The sequence below is a fragment of the Ochlerotatus camptorhynchus genome, unplaced genomic scaffold (genome assembly GCF_037179485.1).
Source record: "Ochlerotatus camptorhynchus isolate MF236.1 unplaced genomic scaffold, CSIRO-AGI_Acam_v1.1 ptg000417l, whole genome shotgun sequence".
Lineage (NCBI taxonomy): Eukaryota > Metazoa > Arthropoda > Insecta > Diptera > Culicidae > Ochlerotatus > Ochlerotatus camptorhynchus.
Window position 1 is genome coordinate 1,326,217 of NW_027040903.1, and position 18,036 is coordinate 1,344,252.

The window sequence follows — 18,036 nt, forward strand, 5'->3', positions numbered from 1 at the left end:
TTATCAGAAGAAAAAAGAAGAGTATATTAAAAAAGATTTCAAAAAACCCTCGGATTCTAACAAGATTTCCGCTCCGGAAGTGGATCCTCAAGAAGGGAGCTCAAAACCAATTCGAACTTTGGAAATGTTGGTAGCTTCGCACAAACCTCCCCACCGTTATGAATGTTTATACTGTCGACAAACAAACCATGCGTTAGAGCAATGTCGTAACCGTAAAGGAATTTTGTGCCTAGTTTGCGGTTTCAAGGGTTTCGAAACCCAAAATTGCCCGTATTGCAAAAAAAACGGGCTTCAGACGGTCGGAAATCGCCGACCGTCGGATCAACCCGCGTAAATACCTATCCGGAGGGTATAACTCCTTCGGAGCTGTGGGAGCCGGTTTCTGAAGAGCTATATGACTCAAATTCACAGCAAACTCTCACCATATCCTTATCGGAGGATCAGGACAATCGCCCTTATGCTGCTATTAAGATATATGGCCTACCCGCTAAGGGTCTTCTGGATTCGGGAAGTCAACTCACACTTATTAGTGAAGACATTTTTCAAAAATTTAAATACAATAAACTTCGTCAGGTGACCAGTCCGATTAAGGTTTGTTCGGCTAATGGATCGGAGCTCATGGTGCTGGGACAGTTATTTATACCGTTCAATTTTCAGGGTACGGTGAAAATTATACCTACACTGGTAGTTCGACAGTTGTCCGTTAATTGTATCCTAGGGATGGATTTCTGGCGTCGATTCCGTATTTGGCCGACTGTTCACCATTGTTCACTGTTGACTTTAAATGATTCTCTGGGAGAGATAAAAACAGAAAACCCTCTTTCTGATTCCGAGAAAAAACAAATAGATGAAATCAAAAGCCTATTTAAGGCAGCTGAGCCCGATAAGCTTTCTAGAACTCCGTTAGCCGAACATCGAATTGAGATCGCCGAAGAGTGGAAAGGCAAACCTCCGGTGAGGCAATACCCCTATGCACTATCTCCTAAAGTCCAAGAGAAAGTCGCTATCGAGCTCGGACGTATGTTGAATCTCGGCATCATAGAACGAGCAAACTCAGATTGGTCATCCAACGTAGTCCCGGTGATAAAACCTTCCGGCAAAGTTCGCCTCTGTTTAGATGCCAGAAAGATCAACGAGCGAACCGTACGTGACGCCTATCCCTTGCCCCATCCTGGCCGAATATTGGGTCAATTACCTCGAGCCCGATATTTGAGTACCATCGATCTTTCCGAAGCATTCCTCCAAATTCCATTGGAGAAGAGGTCTCGGAGATACACCGCTTTCAGTGTTCAGGGCAAGGGGATGTTCCAATTCACTAGGCTGCCATTTGGGTTGGTGAACAGCCCAGCATCCTTAGCCCGACTTATGGATCGAGTTCTGGGACATGGTGAATTGGAACCGAACGTCTTCGTGTACCTTGACGACATCGTCATCGTATCGGAGACGTTCGAGGAGCACGTACGGTTACTTCGGGAAGTCTCTAGGCGTCTAACAGAGGCAAACCTCTCTATAAATATAGAGAAGTCCAAGTTTGGCGTCACGGAGTTGCCATTCCTAGGTTACCTGCTCTCGACGGAAGGTCTACGAGCGAACCCCGAGAAAGTGCGAGCGATAGTGGAATATGAGAGGCCCACCACGATAACCAAGCTGCGCCGTTTTCTAGGAATGGCCAACTATTATCGTCGTTTTATTGACGATTTCAGTGGGTTAACTTCTCCTCTGTCAGATCTCCTCAAAACCAAGTCAAAAGTAATCAGTTGGAACCAGGCGGTAGAAGAGGCATTTTGTCGGGTGAAGGAAAAACTGATTTCAGCTCCAATACTGTCACCACCCGATTTTTCTCAGGAGTTCACCATCCAGACGGACGCCAGCGATGTGGCTGTAGCTGGCGTGCTGAGCCAGATCCAAGGTGGTCATGAGAGAGTCATCGCTTACTTCTCACATAAAATGACGACACCACAAAGGAATTACCATGCCTGCGAGAAAGAAGCGTTGGCTGCTCTTTTGTCAATCGAGGCTTTTCGAGGATACATAGAAGGGTCCCATTTCACCCTTCTTACAGACTCGTCCGCGCTAACCCATATAATGTCTACTAAATGGAAAACCGCATCAAGATGTAGTAGATGGTGCCTATCGCTACAACAGCATAACCTTACCATCAAGCATCGAAAGGGGAAGGAAAATATCGTCCCCGACGCCCTCTCGCGAAGCATTCCATTAATTCCTGCCGACCGAGTATCACCTAAGACTGTAGCCGCTATCGGATTGGATAACACCAAGGCCGATACCACACCCCACACAGAAGCTCTTACTAGTGAAGATGCGGCGTTGAGGTGGTATGAGAATATTCTGGAGCAAATTTCAGAGTCCCCGGACAATGTCGTCGATTATCAGCTCCGTGATGGTGACATCTATAAGTACGTATCCAATCCTGATCACCCTCATGACACCCGCTTCGATTGGAAACTAATTCCAGCTCCAGGGAACCGTATTCGGATTATCCAGGAATGTCATGATGAGGCCATGCATTTAGGGATCGACAAAACCCTAATGCGCATTAGACAGCGTTACTTCTGGCCTAGAATGGGAATCGAAGTTCGGGAGCATGTACAAAAATGTAAGACCTGTAAGGAAACAAAAGCACCCAATATATCTTTGGCCCCATCTTTAGGAGAACAGCGAATAACCACTCATCCCTGGCAGATAATCGCAGTGGATTTTATAGGCCCTTTACCCCGTAGCAAGAAGCAGAACCAATACATTCTCTCTGTGGTCGACCTTTTCAGCAAATGGGTCATGTTGGTCCCATTCAGGAAGATCGATAGTTCTACCCTGTGTAAGGCCCTTAGAGATCAGTGGTTTCTTAGAAACTCCATTCCAGAGGTCGTCATTTCCGATAATGCAAGCTGTTTCCTATCCCGGGAGTTCCGGGATCTCTTACTCCGTTTTGAAGTGCGCCATTGGCTAAACTCCAAATACCATTCCCAGGCTAACCCGGTAGAACGGGTCAACCGAACGGTGAACGTGGCAATCCGCACCTACGTCAAGGACGATCAGAGATTGTGGGATACGCGACTCTCTGAAATTGAAACGATTCTTAATTCGTCCTTACATTCCGCTACGAACCTCACGCCCTACTTCACCACGCACGGTTACGAGATGTTCTGCAGGGGCCCAGACCACCGATTAGGCGAGGATGTCCCTGTAGATGACCGTGAAGCCCATCAAAAGAGTTTGTTTGGAAAGATATGCGATTTAGTTAAAACTAATTTAGGTCGTGCTCATCTAGAAAGTCAAAAACGATACAACCTGCGACACCGATCGACCAGCAAACCGTTCGAGATCGGGCAATTAGTTTTTAGGCGCAATATGAAGCTATCCAGCGCCATAGAGCATTATAATGCAAAACTAGGAGCTCAATACCTTCCGGCTCGCATAGTAAAGAAAAAGGGATCATCCTCCTATGAGTTGGAAGATTTGGATGGGAAATCCTTAGGCGTGTGGCCAGCCTCACATATCAAATCCGGATGAACTTCTCATTCCAGCTGCCACCGTTCTCAATTTCACCATTTTCCTAAAAATAAATACAAGATAATTTAGTCACACCGGTTACTTATCCACTGATGTAGGGGTTGAGTTAAGTTGATTTTGTCAATTAGATTTGGTCCACTGGATAGATTGGCCATCAGCATTACTCTAATTGCTATGATTGAAGCCTTTCGAGTAAAATTCTGAGATTTCTGTTGATTTTCGTCCGTAATCCATCTTTTCCGTCGTCTGTTGATACGACTTAAAACAAAACGGCAAGGAATAAATAATAAAGCTCTCCACACCGGAGGTAATGACAGTTTGCTCCTGTGAAGGATACAGAGAGGCCCTGTCAACAATTTATCCCGGTTTATCCCAACCCGTGCATTCACATGAAATTGATGTTTAGGCGAAATGTTGCCTAACATCCCTTTGGATATGTCTTTATCCGACAAGATAAATACGAACGAAGGTGGAATGAAAAAAAAAACCAAACAAGGGTAATGGTCTATAATAAAAGTACAAACCCTTTCACACGAGACAGAGTGTCCCTCAGTGATTATCTCGAAGACGTTAAATGTCTGCAAGACTATGAATTAGGATAAATTAGAAAAGTATTTAGTAATAAAAAAGGATCCATAAGAATCCTGAAAGAAGAATGATCGAGGATAGGAGTGAATCAGTTAGGGTACCCAATGAATGATGATGGTTGAGATTAGAATGGAAGAATGAGTAAAAGGGAATAAGGTTAGGTTTTATTAAGAACAGTATAATAAACGTTAGGATAAAAGTGGGGTTAGGTTAGAATAAATTAGGTTAATAAAATCAGAAAAGTACGATAGGTGAGTTCGACACTCCTTAACGCCTCCAGTATCTCACAATCAGTGAAAGTAAAGAAATTCAGAATAGCCTTTAAAATTTTTTGAATCATAATAATAATTAAAAACAAAAACAAAACCTACTATCACAAAATCAATCAGAAATCTTGGAATATAACAGAAACTTCAATTAACAAGCAATTATGAGATTAATTTAAAAAAATATATATATATATATATATATATAAATGCCGATCTAGACTAACTTCGTAGAACCCTACATCCTCATGGTATAAACGAGTGGTGGTATTACCGGTAAACTGAAAAGTAAAGGTAAAAAAAAAAAAAATTCAGAACTTCTCATTCCCTTTCCATACACTGGTAACATTTCCTTGCAGTCAAATGCTACATCCAGGTGGACATAGTCAACTCAATAAAATAAAATAATTATATTAGATTAGTTATTAATAAATTAAACTAGTGGCACATTAGATTAGGAGTTAAAATTAGAGTAAAAAGAAAAGGAAACAAAAATAGGTACAAACACCCCATAAAGACAGCTTACATCTCTGCCTACACATCAGCAGGCGAAATTGACCTGTCAGTTTATTTTGGCATATAAATATCCGGACAAGAGAGAGAGAGAGAAGGAAGAAGAGTAGATCGAGGGAGAGAGAGGGTGAAACACAAAAAGGGAGACGAGAGCTAGTTGCTGAAAAAACGGGGAGACAGTTTCCAACCACCGGAGAACACGGATCGAAAAAAAATTGAACGATAGAAGAAAAGTTGGTTAGGAAAAGGAAGAGGAGTGAAGAAGACTGGGACAGAACGTAGTTCGGAGTGGTTCCCCAGCGTGTGATCGATCCGCCGGAGTTTTCGCGTGAAGTGGAGAGGACGAACATCCTAACCGACGTTATCGGTGCAGTGGATCCCCGGTGAAGCAATTTGCCCGGTAGTTCGGCGAGCCCAGTGTTAGTGTGTGACGAGCGTTGAGCCATTGCCGCACCACACGTGGCGGGTGAGTGGTAACGGACGTTGTGGAGGTGAGGATTTGGCCAGGTCCGTGTGGGTTCGCCCCCGCTGGTTGGATCCAATATCCGATACGTTACCGCCCCGTTAGCGAGCACAAGGGACGTCGGACCGAAGACACGCACCACGTGAAATCGAGTCAGCCCGTAACCTCGAAGCCGATCCGCTGTCGAAGACGAAGAAGAAGTCATCGGCGAGTCCCGTGCTGGTGGTGGACGAGCGTCGTACTATTGCCGTACCACACGCGTCGGGTGAGTGGTAGCCGAAGCCTTGGAGGTGAGGGTCTAGTGAGGTCTGGCGGGTCCGCCCCCGCTTGCTAGTGCCCAATATCCGATGTGCTACCACCCCGGAAGCGAGCACGAGGAACGTCGACAGGAGTACCAGCATCGGACCAGATCCCGGAAACCCAGCAGAACCACCAGCTCGCTAAGGTAACGCCAAGCTCTCTCTCTCAGCATGCATGCTTAAAAAAAAACAACGGCCGCAACGAACCCCCCCTTAACAATATGTATCCTTTGTTAAATAAAAAAATGTAAATCAGATAATTTATAGTGTTTGTGCCACTATCCCTCAATAAGAAGTCCCTGCATGTAGTCCGACTGTGTGGTTGTTTTCCCCTTCGATTTTGAAACGGGTTGTGAGTCCACCGAACAGGAAGCCGGCCTTGAGATAGAGGTAAGAGTACCCGGTTCGAGCTAGCCGCTACTTACACACTCCACACTGTAAACTTCTATTCAATCTGATGCATATAAATATATATATATATATTCTGTGTATGCAATATTTCTTGCAAGTTTTTAGTTGTTACCATGATAAGAAATACATCACTAGAAAAAATCAATTTCTTTTTCTGTGCACTCATAGTGCAAATGGCCAGCAATATTGTTCTGCACGGAACATTAGGATATGCCGTACTATTGTATATTTCGATGTTTCAAAAGATTGGATTCATTGTCATGCACCATTAGGTAATTTCTTTCAATTAATCCGATCGATGCGAATCAGTCAATCGTTTTCTTTGACTTAGATGTCTCACCGAAGGATGGTTCAAATGTGTTCCGGTGACTGGTTCTGCCTATTTCGCATTTATTCAGTAGCCCAAGTTTATTTGCATTATTAGTGATTGGAAGGTTGCAGTGACACTTTTGTGAGCTTTCGTCGCCTATATACATTTTGCAGTGAGAACTGTTATATTCATGCGTTGCAAAATTCTCCATGGGAATTAACCGATTTTTGGGGAAAATCGTTCCATAAAGCAAAACTAAATTTTTATGAATTGGACGCTATTATTGAATAGATACAAAAGGTCAAATGGCCAAAACGTAGAGTGACGATAAGAGTGTCAAAAGGTCAAATGGACAAAAGGTTGAATTGGCAAAAGGTCGAATAGACAAAATGACGAGTGGTTCAAAGAGGGATAAACGGTCGAATAACCCAAAGAGAGACAAAAGGTTGAATGACCCAAAGAGGAACAAAAAGTAGAAAAGACTAAACGTCAAATGGTGACAAAAGGTCGAATGATCCAAAAAGGGGCAATAGGTCAATTCGACAAATGGTCTAATGGATAAAAGGTCGAATGGACAAAAGGTCGAATGGACAAAATGTAGAATTTAAAAAGGTCGAAAGGACAAAAGGTTGAATGCGAAAAAGGTCGAAGGAATACAAAAGGTCGAATGAACAAAAAGTCGAATAATTAGAAGAAAGACAAAAGGTTTAATTAAAAAAATGGCCGAATGTTGTAAATAGGTACAAAAGGTTGAATGGACAAAATGTCGAATGTCACAAATAGAGAATAAAATATAATAATTCACACAGATATCTTAAGAAATAATACAGTACTTTCCCGATTTTATCAGCCCCATCTGAAGTTTTAGGTTGACAAAAACGGGAAGCTGGCAAAATCGAGAAGTTACTGACCAATACCACTTCGCTTTTCTTGTGCGATATCTGCAACTTTGCTCCATGCATCCAGTTTCCAATCATGTCGAACGCCTCGGTCGCCGACATTTCCATCTATTCCAGCGTCTTACCTGTTACCGTAAGACGACGTCGTCCGCAAAGCCAACGATCTCAACTCGTTTGCGCAGCTTCAGCGTTAGACCGCTATTGGAAATCCCGTTCCAGAGCGCTGGACCAACGATGGAGCCTTGTGGAATTCCCATCGTGATCCTAATCGATCTCAGTTCCATGTTTGTCTCGTAGTGCTCTACGAACTACGTTCCCCGATTCTGGAAGTAGCGACGGCCTCCCAGCTGGCGCTGTTGAACGCGTTCTCGGCGTCGATCGTTATCACGGCTTAATATCGATCTCCTCTCCACTTCTGTTTCTACGGCTTCTCGGCTCTATCGACCACTGTTCTAATTGCATCCACCGTTGCTCTTCCTTTTCGGAATCCGAACTGCCTCTCCGACAATCCATGCTCACTCTTCGTGCATTTCGTCAGCATGTTTAGAACGATCCAAAAGTTTTCCGAGTACATCCAGCAGGATCTACTACGAGTTGCTCGTTGGTGACTTCCCCGTTACTCCCTCTCCGTTTCCATACGATGTAGGTGACCTGACCTATGACCTTCACCATCACGACACGGTGTACACCGTCCCAGAGGTTGGCAGCAGCGTCTCGACACAGCTCATTTAAACAGTTTGACTTGATCGGATTTACTGCTGTACTCATCCTCTAGGTAAAAATGTCAGACATTGTAGTCGAAATACGTATCTGTCATGGATACCAAAATTAATTAAACCAGCGGCGTCGATGTTGTAGTGGAAAGCGTGATTACCTCTCATACCAGCAGGCCTACGTTCAATCCCAGTCGACGCCGCCGGGATGTTCTGAGGCATAACATCTCTGATCACGCCTTCCTCCGGAAGGGAAGTAAAGCCGTTGGTCCCGGTTCATGAGTTGATGGGTCAATAGGTAGGGTTCAGGTGTGGGAGCTGCGCTGCGTCAGTAGCATTGGTGCTCAGCACGGAAAACAACATCGACGGAAAACAAAACAAGGAAAAAAAATCATTAAATGAAATTAAATGGAAGATAACCTTTTTTGCTGTTTTATTTAAGCATTCCACTAACAACCCAATTTCATTACTTCATTATGATGGCTACCAAGTCTTTGGGAGTTTTTCCGTATTAGAGATTTGAATAAATTTTTCTCCTTTACTTTACTAAAACCTTTGGTTTTTATTAGTTAGGTAGGATCCGATTTATACCTGTGATCTTGACATTTTTACCCAGGAGATGAGTTGGTTTTTGATAAATCTTTAGTGGGAATGACTGATGAAGACTGCACATTGTAGTCGAAATACGTATCTGTCATGGATACCAAAATTAATTAAGTGGAATTAAATGGAAGATAACCCTTTTTTCTCAATTGTTAATTGAGCGTTTCCAAGCCTGTACTATTTTTTCAATAAAAGATTGTATGCCGCACAAAGGTGTCAGAAACCGGTCCAACGGCGTCAGATTCTGGTGCTTCCACCGCTTCCACCGCTTCCACTCAACAACCGGCTGGCTGATGCTGCTGCATTGGTCTCGACAACTGCTGGGATGCCCTACACGGAACGAAAACATCCCCAATACTCCGACTGATTATAGTATTGCTCGAGCCCTTTAACAATATGTTGTAAAATTTCTGATGATTTCCTTATGGTTGAATTCGTCATCAACTGATGAGCACCCCTATGACTGTGCTCCAAAAAAGAATGATATTTATTTGAAAATTGGGTGTAAAACATATTGAGGACTTGCAAATGCTTTAGATTAGCTTATTAATTCGATTGCTTACATTTCTATAATGGATAGCCATAAACACAGCCATTCATCATGGATCCAAAAATGTAGTGTTGGTAGAGTAAACTTCCTCCACCAGGAAATAGACAATTTACGGTTTAAACGTTTACCAATGTTCGTACCATCTCTGATAGCGATGGCTATGCCTCCACCTCGTTTGTCTACTCTGAGTAGCAAATGACGTTCGATAGAATTATTTACATCATCGTTTTGAATGATTTGCGTTAAGGGTCTGAACCAATATCAAATGCATTTTAATCTAAGATGATTATCATTCTGCAGAGAGCATTATGCATGCTAACTGAAGGCGTATCAATTATCGGCACCGTTGTGCGTTTTCATGAATCCATGCCTATCACTCCGCGCTTCAATATGTTATGGCCTCATCCTCAGGAAAAAAGTTTTCTCGGTTTTCGTTTTGAAACATTAGAATTTAAGATGATCCATGTATTTCGAGAGCCTCTTCCATGGCACGAGCCACTACTAGATAATATATCTCCCCATGAACGGTCTCCTCCAACGAACTCGTGTCACTCGTGTAGTTTTGGAGCCTGGAATTGGAAATAATAACGTACGCACATGATGCCACGACAAAAAAAAAAAACAAGAAGAAGCATGTGCATTGCCCGCCCAAACTAAAATCGGCTCCATCTTGTACTGTAATCAGGGATGGCACAAGGGTTGAGTGGTCTGCCGAAGTTACATTACCTTGGAATGGTATTCGATGAGAAGCTACTGTTCTGCTCACATATAGAAAAGACGTTAGTTAAGTGTTCAAGCATAGTTAGGATTTTTTTTCCTTGATTTGTTTTCCGTCGATTTTGTTTTCCGTGCTGAGCACCAATGCTACCGATGCCAGGGAGGCAGCTCCCACACCTGGACCTTACTTATCGACCCATCAAATCATGAACCGAACACCAACGGCGTGATCAGAGATGTTATGCCTCAGAACATCCCGGCGGCGCCGACTGGGATTGAACCTAGGCCTACTGGGGTGAGAGGCAATCACCACCGGCGCCGCTCAAAATAAGGGGTTTGTATACGCTGATTTGTCGCAGATCCCGCCTCTCTAGGGTTAACAAACTGGCTGTCTACAATCAAATCATAGCACCTGCAATTTTCTACGCTGCGCCGGTGTGGGAATCAAGTGCTCAAATTCATAGGAACAAAGTTCAGGTGGCACAAAACAGATGATCCTCGACAGTCCTTTCTACACTAGAATAACAAATTTACGCGAAGAGGCAGGCGTTCCTAAAATAGATTCCAGAATTAACGAAATTAAGACTAAATTTGCACAAAAATGTATTTTTTCAGAACATGCTTTGATAAGCAATTTGTGTATAGTAGGTTAGTTGTAGTTGCAAATAGTAGTTAGAAGAAGTCTCCTTTTTCCAATTTAGAATAAGCCAATCCCACCAAGGTGGTCATTCTTTAAAACAGGCCTGATAGGACAAGAAACTTTAAATAATAATTAAAAATTTCAAATGAACTAAAGTTGAATAGACGTATCTGTGTCACTTGATATTTACATGTAAAACCAAACAAGTACTAGAAACAAAGATCAATTAAAGTCAAAAAGAGAAACGCCGTCTACTGCCCTCGACAGTATGCCGCCAGCAGTGGACTAGCGGCTAGATTCAAGAAGGACCTGTCCACCATCACCCGTACCGGTTCCCGCTTCGTTGTTGGAGGAGATCTGAATGCTCGTCATGAGGCCTGGCGGAACTACCAGCAGAACCAGAACGGTCGCCTGCTGTTTGACAGCATGGGCTGTACTCCGTTTTGTTCTCTGGCGAGACCTGTTCCTGATAAATAACTGCTTGTCCAGCTCGGTAGCCTTGAACGAACTCAGCTCCGACCACCAACCGGTGGTGGCAGAACTGGGCTGTAACGTGGCCCCTGCTCCAAGTTTGGGCAAGGACTACCACCGCGTAAACTGGGCCCAGTTTGGATACGTGGTAGACAGACATCAAAAACCCGCCACTTGACATCGTGGAGGGAATCGACTGATCGTTGCACAGTGGTCTAAAAGTGCCAAAACGTGCGTTTTTTAGTTTATGCAAAAACGGTCCATTTAAGCCACATAGTGTCTTCGGAGAAGTTTGTGCACTTAAAAAGCCCCTTCTTATGGGTTTAGCCTGATTAATCTTCCTAGCAGGGAGCTGGATTCTCGGTGTCTGTTGTAGTAACCGGTTGACTGAACGAACAGAATACCCGTGGTTTTATTTGCCTGTAATGGTGCATAAAATACTTATCCATGGCTCATACAATCTTTTCTTGCGCCAATTGGGCAGTTATCTGAGGAGGCCCAGGAGTCAAGAAATAAAGCCATAAGGCGCTTTCGGATGGACCATACACGAAAAATCTTCCGAACAGCAACAAACATCGACCTTCTGAATCGTCTGCTTGAATCATCTCACCCGTTAATTTCAACAATAAGACCACTTCCGAAACAAGCAAGAAATGGGTAGCGATGAATATTTTTTTTTATATTGTATGAAATGTTTGATGAAATATAACTATATTGAGAATTATGTAGTAATCATTTGAGGTAGTAATGTTTTTGTTTAATGTTCACAATGCGTAATTCTGTTATATATAAAAAAAGAACAACAGTGACACAATTATACGGGAAGTCCTATAGTGATCCTATAGTTTGGTAATAAGCATATCGGCAGATAATACTAAAGAAGACAAATTATTTGATATACATTGGGCAGCATTTTAAGTATACTTTCAAATGTAATTACCGGGTTTGCCCAATTTTGCCCAACTTCGCACTGTTGGCGTTGGAAATAGTGCTAATATTGGGTCAAAATCTTGAATATCTTCAGAAATATTGAAGATAGACACCCCTATTCTGTATATCGTTCAAAACGAAATTATCATACAAGACAAAATGGCTTAGGCTCTTACCAAAATTTTTTTTTTTAAATGTAAGAGATAGTGGATTGACGTCTTCAACAAAAATGTTTGTTTTAATATTGTCTAAAACTTTGCTAAAGACACCATTTTGCTATCTTGACAAACAAAAAAAGTAAATTTTTCATCTCCCTGCTAGGTAGATTAATCATGAAATGGCTAAACCAAAAAAAGGGGCTTGTAAGTATACAAACTTCTCCGAAGAAAATATGGTGTAATATTACTTACGAAAAAGGACAAAATTATCATTAATACAGTGCATGAACTGTCATTACGCTACTTTTACTGCATTTGTTTATTGTTCTGGCCATAAAAATTACATGAGATTTTTGATATGATTGAAGTGTATCCTCTTGGATGTAATATTAAAATATTTTTTTGCTGTGTAGCAATATTGGCAAAATCAGAAATCAATTGATATTTTTCCGCTCTCATGCGCTCACAATATCACGCGTGATATTGGAACAAAACATCATGCTTGATATTGATTTTACAAGCTCCTTTGATATTGCGAGACTATTCACAACGTGCAAAAATCAAGCTGAGAGTTGACTCGACACAAAAATGATTCCATTGCACATTTTTTTTCTTAGAAAGAGAAAGCATAGTTTGCTATCTCTTTTTTTATCTTCACCGATGGCAGACGCGAAGGGACTGCTGCAAGCCGTTATGGAAGTTTTGGTTGCATACGGGTGTAAAGCAAAAATAATTAAAGCTAATCTCACCATAGTTTGGTGAGATTTGCAGTTGGTGAGTTTTGTTAGCTTGATATTCCTAACTGTGATATCACAGCTTGCAAAATCAACCGCAGTTGTTTGCTTGTTGATTTTTGTCTACGAAAATCAAGTGTGATCTTGGGCGTTGGTGAGCTTTGATTTTTTGATATTTTCCCAACACTGCTGTGTAGCTTCAAGCTACAGATCGATCAGCCTCCTTTGAGCGCTGAGCAAATTGTTCGAGAAACTTATTCTCAATCGTTTGCTCAGGTTTGTCGAGGAACACAACATTCTCCTACCGGAACAGTTCGGATTTAGGAAGGGGCTCTCCACCAATCACCAGTTAGTACGTGTGATGAATAACATCCGAAGTAACAAGGCTGTATCTAAGTCCACAGCCATGGCATTGTAACAAGTGTAAGTGTTGCGTCCAAGATTGGTGAGATTAATCGCGTGTAGTTTTCGTATATTTTGTTGATTTAAATCCAAGAAAAGGTTTAACTGTTTGTAAAAGGCAAAACGTCCCAGAATCCCCACGAACGCAGCCAGTAGGAGACACTTCCCTATAAATTGTAGGACAATGCCACTAGCCACCACCAGAGGACGCTGTGTGAAGTCATGAATGGACGGCCATAGGGGTGGCGTAATGGGGGCCATTGCGTGGAGAATTCGTGGCACGTACGACGGTTCAACGGCCACGGTTCGGGGTCAACGTTCACCAAGAGGCACAGTCATTAGCCTGGTGATCTTTGCTGACGATAGTCGCAAGAAAGCTAAATATAGTAATCAAGTGGAAGTAAACGATAAATAGAGTCAAGTGAGAGTAATCTTCGTGGAGTGGAGTTGTGGAGTTAAACAGAGTAGAGGAAGTTGCCACGTACTGTTACATCCAGGACCTCGCGGTTTTACCGTAATATCTGCGTACTCAACGTATTTCTCCGGAGTCGACCACGCCAATCGCCAAGGTAGTGTGTCCGAATCGCAGTTCGAGAACCTGATCCCACAGCTACAGTGTGCGCCACCAATCCAGGCAAGCCAACTTACCCTTGTGGTTCGTTGAAGCCTCGAGTCCGTCACCATACTCGAGGGGCGTACGGGACAGGTAGAGGCGTCCACCCCTGGACCAAGAAGCTGTTGCGGTACCAGACGAAGGAGAGGAACGACGACGACGGCAGTGGCAGGTGAAGGGGCCCCGAAGACAAACAAAGAGTAGTGCTAGCACAAGGTAGGAGTAGTCATCTAAGGAAGTGGGAGACCGTCCGTGGAGTGAGTGTCAGCGAATAAAGTGGGAGTTTGTCTCGAGTGAACTTTGAGTGTTTTCTTGGTTCGCGGAATTATCACGAGCGTGTGCCGACCCTGAGGCTTGGAGACGGGGGTCTCATCAGTGCTGGGAGTAACACCGCACTGGCACGTTACACTTTGGCGCCCAACGAGAATTGTCTTTGACATTCCGTGCTAGGGAAACGCTTAACATCTTTCCAACTTTTCTTGCAGAAGTCTCTGGGAAAACGTCCAGAAATCACTCACGGGATTGACGTCACGAACTACTTAGAAACTTAACAAAATTTTGTAATCGGTATTATTATTTGAGAGGTCTTGGAAGTCCCAAGTGGCAAGAATAGCTACCAATATAGGTGAGATACAAATTAAAACAGAATCGGAGAAGTAGTATAGTTTTCGCGAGAAGTTCCGAAAGACTATCTTGATCTGTGTGTTTTCGGAAGAGTGTAGTAATAACACCGAGCAAACCTAGAAACTTTATTTCAATTAAAACCAGATTCATAAAGTGAACAATACAATAGGATTTTAATTAATTGCTTTGTTTGAGAAGCTTGAACACATTTTAGGCATTTTTTCTAATTCAATTTGCTTTCATTCAGCGAAAGCGTATTTAAAACTAGGCACCTTTTTTTCAATTTTATACAGCAGTTCGCTGAGAGAGAACGAATTTTGTTCTTTTATATTCGATTTCCTAAATTTTACGTTGGATTACACTGCAAAGATGGAGATGTCACTGTTTCTTGTGCAGTACCACGGCATGAATACTGCCCACCTGACCGTGGATGAGCTCGAGCATGAGTTGAAGATCCGTGGAATGGATCAGATTGCACCGCGCAGTAGCCTCGAGCGAGCGTTACGTAACAGCCTGAAAAAAGAAGATGATCAATCAGATGTGCAATTTGAGTTTAGGAACGTAGAGATCGAAGACGAGTTAGAAACATGCGATGATAAGTTGAATGCGATGAAGAGCTATTTGGAAAACAGAAGGTCAAAGAAAGCCCCGGATCGATGTTTCAAAACTAGGTTGATTCACATCCTGTTCAGAATGGAAAGACTAAAACAGCGTGAAATAAATGAGGAGTGTGCGAACAGTTTAGCTGTGGTTGCGAGTGAGTGTGTGAGGTTGTTGAATGCGTACTTTTCAATGGCGTCTCACCTACCAGAAGTGAGAGCAGCTGAGCTGGCTATCGTGAATGAGAGCTTAAGTCGCATGATGAGAGAAGAGTCAGAAAGAACTGAACACGAACGCGAGGAGATTGAGGTTGATGACGCTGAAAATGGGAACGAGTTGGAGCAAGGAACCGAGAATGAGGGAGAGTCAAGGAATTCATTAGTGGAAGTAGAAGGTCACAAAGAAGGTGAAGTCGGTGACAAAAATACCGATGGTACAGGAAAGGATGAGCAGGAGAAATTGGCTGCTGAAAATCGGCGATTGTTAGTAGTTGTTAGCCAATTGCTTCAACGTGTTCAGGCACTTGAGGGGCAACAATCGAAGGAACAATTACAGGAGAAGCATGCCAAAACTACCAACAGCACCCAATTGGAGGTTGCGAAGATTCCAGCAAAATCCTCCCAGCAGAAACCGGATTTTCTTGCTTGGTTGAAGGAACGGAATAGCTCTTTGGATAGTTCGAGAAAATCAACGGAAAATAAGCAGGTCGCAGCTAAAACCAGTCAACCGGGTTCGTCTCAGCAGGAAAGGTCGAAGTCAAACAGCAACCGTTTGCCGGTGCACAAGTGGACGATCCGGTACGATGGCATGGACAACGGACGGAGACTGAACGAGTTCCTGAAGGAGGTTGAGTTCAACGCTCGTTCAGAAGGATTTTCTGAGGATGAATTGTACCAGAGTTCACATCATCTGTTCATTCACAAAGCCAGAGCGTGGTTCATGGAGGTGAATGGAAATTGTGAATTAGGGTCTTGGAAGGAGTTAGTACGAGAATTGAAGAATGAATTCTTACCGATCGACATCGACTACGTGTACGAGAGACAAGCGTACAACCGGAAACAGGGCACCAAGGAAAAGTTCCAGGACTATTACTTGGACATGGTCCGGATTTTCCGAGGTATGTCATGTCCCTGGGATGATAAGCGCAAGTTCGATGTGCTCTTCCGCAACACGCGTGAGGACTGTCGTATCGCCATGCTTGCTGCCAACGTGAACGATGTCGCTAAAATGAAAGAGTTTGGTAAGAAATTTGATGCGATAAACTGGCAGGTATATCAAAGGAGGGACAAATTCTCGACAAGACCGATTCAGATAGATGAAGTGAATCCGCAGCGACCGAATTTTCAGGGTAGACAGGATAGGTTTCGTCAGGATAGGAGAAACGAAGGTGGTAATTTCAGGCAGGGTTTCAGTGCAAGAAATGACAATCAAGGTTCCTGGAAGCAACGCCCTCCAGCTGACCAACAGAAAAATAAGGAAGAATATAGAAAATACGAAAAGCCGAAACCAAAACCAGAAATACAGAGGCAGAAAAGCCCAGCTCCAGGACCGAGCGGGACTAGTGCTCTGCAACGGATCGTTAAGGCCTACATTCCTATTAAAAGAGGAATGTGCTTTAACTGTCACGAAAATGGGCACAGCTTTGAGGAATGTCCCAAAGAGAGAAAAGTATTTTGTGGCCGATGTGGATTTCCGGGATTCCCATCGAACAACTGTCCGTACTGTCAGACAAAAAACGACCAGAAGGCTACTCAGTGAGGCGAGCCAGTCTTCCAGTCGATGCTACAAGTCCTCACAAAGAATCCGTTTTAAATCCTCCAGGAATACTGAACCAACTCGGTTACGAGAAGGTGGCTGAAGAAAACTCAGAAAGTGAAGAAATTGCTACAATCGTCACTCTGAGCAACGACTCGAGACCATTTGCGAAGGTGGAGATGTTAGGGATTTCTGTGATCGGATTGTTAGACAGCGCTGCAGCGAGGACTATTTTAGGTGTAGGAGGAAAGAAATTGGTTAGTGCTCTAAAACTTAAAGTTAAACCCACGAACATAAATCTGAGAACAGCAGCAGGTCAGGAGTTAGAGGTGATAGGATCGACGGACATTCCAATTAGTTTCAACGGTGAAACAAAAATATTACCGGTGCTGATTGCTCCAAAGCTGAGTCGTAGATGTATTCTTGGCTACGATTTCTGGCGAAAATTCGGAATACGTCCAACGTTTAACCAATCCGTCGAATCCCTTGAAGAAGACATCCACAGCAACCTAGAAGAAGAAGATCAGTTGAGTGACGATCAACTTCAGCAGTTAGAGGAGGTGACAAAGTTGTTTCTAGTGGCTGGTCCAGGAAATTTCGGTAGGACGGACCTTATCGAGCATCGGATCGAGCTGAAGGAGGAGTTCCAGGGAGCGGAACCAGTCCGGAAAAACCCGTACCCTTGGAGTCCGGAGATTCAAAAGAAGATACACCGTTCCGTGGACAAAATGCTGCTGGACAACGTCATCGAACCGTCTAACTCTGACTGGGCCCTACCAGTGGTCCCAGTGAAAAAGAGAGATAGTGATGAGGTCAGGCTATGCCTCGATGCGAGGAAGCTCAACGAGCGTACCAAAAGGGATGCGTATCCTCTCCCTCATCAAAACCGAATTTTAAGCCATTTAGGACCTTTTAAATACTTGTCCACCATTGACTTATCCCAGGCGTTTTTACAGGTGCCCCTGGAAGAAGGATCCCGTAAGTTAACAGCATTCTCAGTTCCAGGAAAAGGCTTATACCAGTTCACTCGTCTACCGTTTGGACTCGTAAACAGCCCGGCGACCTTAAGCAAACTCATGGACCGTGTACTAGGGTATGGTGCCCTAGAACCTTTTATTTTCGTTTACCTGGATGATATTGTAGTGGCAAGTCATACGTTTGAGGAGCATATCCTAAAACTGCGTGAACTCGCGATGCGTCTCAATGAAGCAAATTTATACATCAATCTTGAGAAGTCAAACTTCTG